The sequence below is a fragment of the Electrona antarctica genome, assembly GCF_951216825.1.
Source record: "Electrona antarctica genome assembly, chromosome: 11".
NCBI classification, from domain to species: Eukaryota; Metazoa; Chordata; class Actinopteri; order Myctophiformes; family Myctophidae; genus Electrona; species Electrona antarctica.
Window position 1 is genome coordinate 14,355,626 of NC_136792.1, and position 8,005 is coordinate 14,363,630.

The window sequence follows — 8,005 nt, forward strand, 5'->3', positions numbered from 1 at the left end:
TGCTAGTAGGAGGTGAACAGATACTGAATGGGGGAACATGGAGTCAGAGATGGGCCGCGAAATACGAATTGAGGAAGACATGAGAGGCTTTGACAGCAAAAAGAGGAGAAGGATTCCATCTGGTTCGGGACGTGACAGGGAAAAGAAAGAGAATGTGGTTGGCATGCAGAATGTAGGCGAAACGGCGTGTTTAGTGATCCAAGTGAAGTGGCAAAGATTTTGGTGAAAAGCGTCGGGGAAATCGGATCAGTCAGGATAACAAGGAGTAGAATGGTAATTATAGAATGTAAGACGAAGCAGCAAATTAAAAATGTCTTGAGGATTCGCGATTTGGATGATGAAACGCCGGTGAAGTGCTTCCAACTAGGAACAAACGCAAGAAAGAGAGGAGTGATCACTCAGTTGCTGCTGTTGCCAGGAATATGGACACGTTGCTGCTGTATGCAGAGCAAAACGAAGATGTGGGAGTTGTGGGAAAGCAGAGTGTGAAGAGAGGGAGTGTGAAAAAGGAAAAGAGCAAAGAAAACATTGTGAAGGATCACATCATGTTGGGTCTGCAAAGTGCCCAAGAAGAGTCAGAGAAGTGAAGGTGAAGCAGATAAGAGAGCAGGGGAGAATGTCATTATGCGGACGCTGTCAAGAAACTGGAGGGCAATGAGAGGCTGGTTGAGCAGGAGGTAGAGGAAAGGGGAAATGGAGCTGAGCAGCAGAACATCTGCATGGACAAAAGAGGATTTCTCGCATTTATCTCGATGGTCATTAATTGTGCAGTGGAAATGAACAGAAAGTCAGAGCGTGTTAAAATGGTGTTGGGTGCAGCCAACAGGTTCTTGAACGTGGTGGACATTACTGGAGAGGAGTTGGGAGAGGGCTGTGCCCCACTCAGGCATAGAACTAGCCGCAATTTGCAACTCTAGATTTTTTTATAATGGGATGAATCTAGAGTTGCAATACCCTCCATTGACTCCCCACTCATCATTTTGCGTTTGCGATCTGCTTGTCTTAAACGACGTTAAACTCACCAACATTGCAGCTGTAGTCCAAGCTTGAATTATTCTCTTTCAATCTGCCGAGCTTGTTTTTCATAAAAATCCCCCGTAGACATGTTATGAGCTACTTTCTGTCAAGAAATTCTGTGCAAGTGATTCTTTTTCTAAGTGCTGGAGTTTGGAAGCGCTCGTTGTAAGTCACTGAACGTCCCTGCATGCATCTGTTTCGCATTTGCACATAATGCAGGAGGCAGCAGCGCGACCCCTTAATACAAACGAGCGCTTCCAAACTCCAACATTTCTTCTTCTTGACAGAAAGTAGCTCATAACATGTCTACGGGGGATTTTTATGAAAAACAAGCTCGGCAGATTGAAAGAGAATAATTCAAGCTTGGACTACAGCTGCAATGTTGGTGAGTTTAACGTCGTTTAAGACAAGCAGATCGCAAACGCAAAATGATGAGTGGGGAGTCAATGGAGGGTATTGCAACTCTAGATTCATCCCATTATAAAAAAATCTAGAGTTACAAATTGCGGCTAGCATAGAACGGACATTAATAGGAATGGAATGGACAATATAGTCAAATATAGGAATAAATATTCCTGAACTGTGGAGGGCAGCAATGTGCCGAAAAGGCATCCAGTCTGCCGGAAACCCATAAGATAAAGAAGGAGATAGCCTACTGAATGAAGCAGCAGAAAAAGGCAATGGTGCCGCTCCGGAGAAGTTTCAAACATTTGGTGAATAAAGCCTACTTTCATGAGCAATACAGCAGAATGCTGTAACACAATGTAAGACATGGCTTTATTTAACACTGTTACACTTAATGTTGATGCATGCAGAACCTGTAGCAGATCATTTGTTTTAGTGGGTTTTTGTAACATTTCTAATATGTTAATGCATGCCCAACTCAAAACAGCAGCCCTACTTAAAACCTCTACTAGCGCACCATGACATTAGAGTAATTGTTGCTTGTTGTGTCAAAATAACAGCAATTGGCGATGATAATGTTATTGATTCTCAATCATGATGCATGCTCTCTGACAACAGAGAGGAATCCCACTGAGTTACCATTTCATCCCTTCATTTAATTGGTTTCATTTAATGAGGTCTAATGAAGTGTAATAATGTTCTTTGTTTTATGTTATCTGCCATTTGGTCTCTCCGCCACTGTTACTACCTCTGTCATCTCTCTCTCTCTCTCTCTCTCTCTCTCTCTCTCTCTCTCTCCTCTCTAGCTGTTTTACCCCTCGGGGTAGGGGTAAAGAGAGAGAGAGAGGTGGGGGACCTCTCTCTCTCTTTCTCTCTCTCTCTCTCTCTCTGAACTCAAGCAACAAGCAATTGATCTTTATTTATGTCAAGAGAATCAACATACATTTGAGAAGATGGGATGGATAGTATAGATTTCTACAATTTTAAATACACTGCAAACCACAAGCCAAAGCTGGAAAAGCAACAATCATTCTCTTGGATCCAATCCATACGGTTGGGATGCCAGGCAAACCTGAGTTTATTGATCTTTACTTGAAGGCTTAGCTGGATATGTTTGACGTATTCCTTATGACCCATCTTTTTCCTACATATTGAGGTAGAATGCCTGAAGAGATCATATTAATGTATTTTTCATGCAATCCAATTTTCCCACAATCAATAACCCAAACAGTTTTTGACATATATTGTTAATGACTTGTGTGTGTGTGTGTGTGTGTGTGTGTGTGTGTGTGTGTGTGTGTGTGTGTGTGTGTGTGTGTGTGTGTGTGTGTGTGTGTGTGTGTGTGTGTGTGTGTGTGTGTGTGTGTGTGTGTGTGTGTGTGTGTGCGTGTGCGTATGTGTGCGTGCGTGCGTGCACGTGTTGACACTTGACAGATTTCTGTTCCTCAGCAGTGGTTGTAAATAAATGTTTTCTAAAAGATGATTCATGCTGAACATATTATTTCTAACAACGAGGCCTTGTTCACAGAGGTGGAACGAAAACAAACAACCGATCCATAATGTATACAGAAGCTGCACAGCCGCCCTGGTTAAGACTGGAGAGTTGTGTGTGTGTGTGTGTGTGTGTGTGTGTGTGTGTGTAGTACTACCAGGTAGATCCAGACACTCCATAGGTACACAGTCCTGTCTGTCTGTGTGTGTGTGCATGTGTGCGTGCGTGCGTGCATGCATGCGTGTGCGTGTTCGTCCCTTGCATCCATACAGTAGCGATCCAGATATCAAAATGATCGGATTTGAACACACTACACGATTATTTATCGGACGGGTAGTAAATTGGGACCTTATCATGGAATCATAGTGTTGTTGTTTTTATTCTGTGGTTCACCCAGACATATCTACTTGTGATCTATAGTGTTCACTTTTATACAGACGTACATTTTACAAATGTCTCCAATAAAGTATAGCATACAAATTCAAATGCAAGGTGACAACAACTTGCTTCACCACATTCTTTGTGTGTTGTAGGTCGGTCACAATTATTACATTATCGTCTAATCCCAATTATTTGAGAAAATGTGGAAAATTGTTCATACATTAAAAAAAAGCAGAAATAGCAGATCTACAAGCTTAAGACGCTATTTTTTTAAGTATAAAATGATTCAATCGTGTCAGTAATTTCTTTGTATATTTAATTATTTGTCATATACATGTATGCCCTGTGCAGTTTTTGATTACGATGCCTAAAAGGCAAACATAAATTACATTTGTATTCATACACAATTACATTGTTAATCGCAATTATTTGTGCGACAATTATTTGTGAACTTGGTCAATTTGTAATCAGTTCCCCAGCTTCACCACCCTGGACATGAGGCCCACCAACAGCGACATCTTCTCACCTTCTTCAACAGCACCACCGCCTGCCTCATCTGTGCACAGGCCGACTGTGAGTGTGGCACAAATATATGAAATCTACAGTAGATACATGCACAACAGATTGAATGTTCACACCAATCATATTCAAATACTGCCGACTGTTCACGTACCGTGCTGCATCTGCAGGCAACATGAAAAGACATGATAACTGTATACCGTATAGGCATGTATTTTCTCACACACACACACACCGCAATTCAGAGGTGCCATTAAGGCAATTTCATATGGGGTGCAGTGATTGGTGCTGCTGTCAGGGAGCTGAAATTAAACGTTCACAGAGCCGCAGTAAAGGCAAGGATAGATTTACGTTTGTTGAACAAAACACCAGACCTCAAATGCTTGTGTAGCTTCCACAATACACATTAAAAAGTCACAGTCAGGAGGAAGCAAAGTTTACTCTTTTATTTCATTGCAGTGCATTGTTGTCCCATAGATTTGCACTAGTATACAACCTGCTCAATTTACATTATTTTCCTTCAAAGCCCTTTTAGTTTCTGCTCTCCCCCTAAGATACACACTCTCTCTTCACAGCCATCGTGGGGCTCACAGCCTCACATCCTTGCAGGTATGCTCATACATGTGTACCTCCTGTACACAACAGCCATAACACCATTCAAGGACCAGGAATTCCGGGTTTATAATACCCAATCACCATTTAATGGGCTTTTCACACAGGAAACGACTGACTTGCCTAGTCATTAATTTTCCAATGACATCATGCGAGGGCGGGCAGGTAGAGAGGCACAGGCAATCTGACAGGCGGATCGACAAAAACTTGTCATGCTCATTTCAGGCCTGCGACAAGAGCTGGATGTTCGGAAAACTTTTGTTACGCAACACACAGGACAATCATTTAACAACAGTTGAAGCAGGCGTAGATCACCTGGCATTTACTCACGGAGCGATTGTATACGTTATAACATGAGAACCACAGTGTGACTCCACTGATCCAAGCAAGAACGCAGGCGTTGTCAGTGGCGTGCACAGACATTTAGAGGGGCAGGTGCTCAAGTGAAAAAAGGGCACCTTGTGCAGCGCGTGGAACTGGCCGGTTGCCTTAATAGTGTGAGATTTATAGATTTTGGGGCCTAAATAATGTATTAGAATTTTTTTATCAAGAATTGATCAATGTCACCATGGTCCACATACTGTACACTGTACAAAAAAAGTTGTTTTTTTCTTTTTTTCAAAAGGGCACATTGCTGAAAAGGGCAGGGGGTGCTCTAGCACCCCTAGTGTCTATCTGTGCACGCCACTGGGCGTTGTGTTGCTCCCGGTCTGAAAATCCCAAGTTATTGCCATGTGCCCCTAAAGGCCTATTCATACTCCAGTATTACTGTAGATGATAAGGTGACCACCGTTTGGTGATTACTAGCAAAAACAGAGAGATGTGTTTGGGTGAGCGGTGAAGCGCTTGCCACCGTGGCGTGATGTCATATTTGTAGTTTTCGGTGGTCACCTTATCACCTAAAACTGGAGTATGAATGGGCATTATAGCAAACTGCAAACGGCAAGGAAATGCTGACAGTAAAAACCTGTCACTCAGGAATTGGAGTGACAGGTTCTTCTTACATTCCAAGGTATTTTATTAATACGCTACCGCGTCCTGCATGTCCATTACAGAGACACGTAAGCAATGACATCATGCCATGCATTGGAGAAAAAAGCCAAGTCACACAATCCAGTTGCAAATGCAAACGCATGTTTGCAGCTGGATCGTGTAACAAAACTATTTCTAACTGTGTACTGTAGGTCTGTGCACTGTGTATTGTATAGACCTGTCGCCTCATTCACTTTATATTTTGTTTCACCAGCACTGTCATTGTTTTTCAATGAGTCTCTGTTATGTTACTTAGAAACATATCGTCTCTGATGACTGATGGCATCTTCACAGTCTGTGAATGATGACTCATTGAGTCATCATTGTTTCTAACATAACACAGACTCAATGAGTCACCAGAGACCAGATGTTTCTAACATAACACAGACTCAATGAGTCACCAGAGACCAGATGTTTCTAACGTAACACAGACTCAATGAGTCACCAGAGACCAGATGTTTCTAACATAACACAGACTCAATGAGTCACCAGAGACCAGATGTTTCTAACGTAACACAGACTCAATGAGTCACCAGAGACCAGATGTTTCTAACATAACACAGACTCAATGAGTCACCAGAGACCAGATGTTTCTAACATAACACAGACTCAATGAGTCACCAGAGACCAGATGTTTCTAACATAACACAGACTCAATGAGTCACCAGAGACCAGATGTTTCTAACATAACACAGACTCAATGAGTCACCAGAGACCAGATGTTTCTAACATAACACAGACTCAATGAGTCACCAGAGACCAGATGTTTCTAACATAACACAGACTCAATGAGTCACCAGAGACCAGATGTTTCTAACATAACACAGACTCAATGAGTCACCAGAGACCAGATGTTTCTAACATAACACAGACTCAATGAGTCACCAGAGACCAGATGATTCTAACATAAAACAGACTAATTGAACAACAATGAAAGGAGAGAACTTCAGTGAGCCCCAGTCTGACCAGAGCCCAATCTACTAATAAAAGAATTGGCTCTCACAATGTTGCTCCTACTGGGGCCCAGGCCAATAATCTATAGGCCTACTGCATATATTTTAGCTTAATAATTCAGTAAACCATGTGCATATATTGCATTATTATTGCTATGAAGATGCGGAGGCTCGGGCAATATCAGTCCTCCAAAAGTTGTGTACTTTTCCTATACATTTCCTCGTCCGATATATTGTTTTTTTTAATATTGTACTCTCTTTTTTCCCAAGTTCCCATGGTGGCATCATTGTAACTGGCACAGCATATATCTAAATATGAATATTCTATTGGAAACAGTCAGGTGCATTTCACAGTGTAATGCAACTTGCAAATGAGACCAAACTGCTCTATGGCTAATTAATCAGGCCTGAGCACCTGGTATGGACTGACTGGTAAATTACTGCTGGGAATGTGTTAATTAAGTTATATTGTAATTCCCCCCAAACATGTGGCACCCAGTTTACACACTCTTACACTCAATGACACAATTGACCACAATGGAAATAAGCTCTCAACTTCATTGTGATTTTATGTGCTCTGGCTATACAGTATATGCAATATCCTTTATGCTGCAAATAATTATTTGTTGTGCAATATATTTTGTAATAACATTAAACAAGCAGCAGTCGATGTACCGCACTGTTGTGACGAAAAGAGAGCTGAGCCAGAAGGCAAAGCTCTCGGTCTACCGATAAATCTTCGTTCCTACTCTCACCTAAGGCCATGAAGTGTGGGTCATGACAGAAAGAATAAGGTCGGTCACGGATACAAGCGGCCAAAATGAGTTTTCTCCGACGGGTGGCTGGCATCTCCCTTAGAGATACGGTGAGACGTTCAGACTCGGAGTAGAGCCACTTAACTCCTTGACTTGGAAAGGAGCCAGCTTAGGTGGTTCAGGCATTTAGTATGGATGCTTCCCGAGCGTCTCCCTCTGCCCTAGCCCAGGCAGAGGCCTTTTGGGGGCGGTTCTGGACAACCGTGGGTCCGACTGTCTCAACACCAGGCACTGCACCCCCTGCTGTGGTGTGTCAAAAAAGTAGTGGGGGTTCTCGAGTTACGTGGATTACACACAGACAGACATACATACAGACAGAGACTTGGTGTTATTTGGATGACCCTAAGGATCATAAAAAACCTTGAATGATTACTATTGCAATTTCTTTCTGGGTCAAATCTTAGATTGAGTGGCCTACACTGGGAAGAGACCCTGTTGCAGACCAAGGACCAGATGGGGTATCACATCTCCACACTGGCCTGGGAATGCCTTGGGATGCCCCAGGAGGAAGTGGCTAATGTTGCTCTGGAGAGAAGTCTGGAGCTCTCTGCTGGAACTGTTGCCCCTGTGACCCAACTCCGGATAAGTGGTTGAAAATGGATGGATGGATGGATATTCTACTTAGCAATGCAGGTATTTATTGTTTAGTAGTGGCTATGATTGGTTGGTCTCTAGAGACTCTACAGTACTTTTGAGGTGAAAGACATACAGTATACTGTACAGCTTGGCCTACAGGCATACCATAAATAGAGCACGTAACGCTTGTGAAAATGCCTGCA

At 42.6% G+C, this 8,005-nt stretch overlaps 1 long non-coding RNA gene across 1 annotated transcript; it reads left to right on the top strand.

Moving 5' to 3' along the window:
* The first annotated feature begins 1,596 nt into the window (after positions 1 to 1,596).
* LOC306932381 lies at positions 1,597 to 7,697 on the top strand. The gene is made up of 3 exons (XR_013791102.1): positions 1,597 to 1,781; positions 3,767 to 3,868; positions 7,631 to 7,697. It is a non-coding gene; the product is annotated as an uncharacterized lncRNA (long non-coding RNA).
* Positions 7,698 to 8,005: the final 308 nt, after the last annotated feature.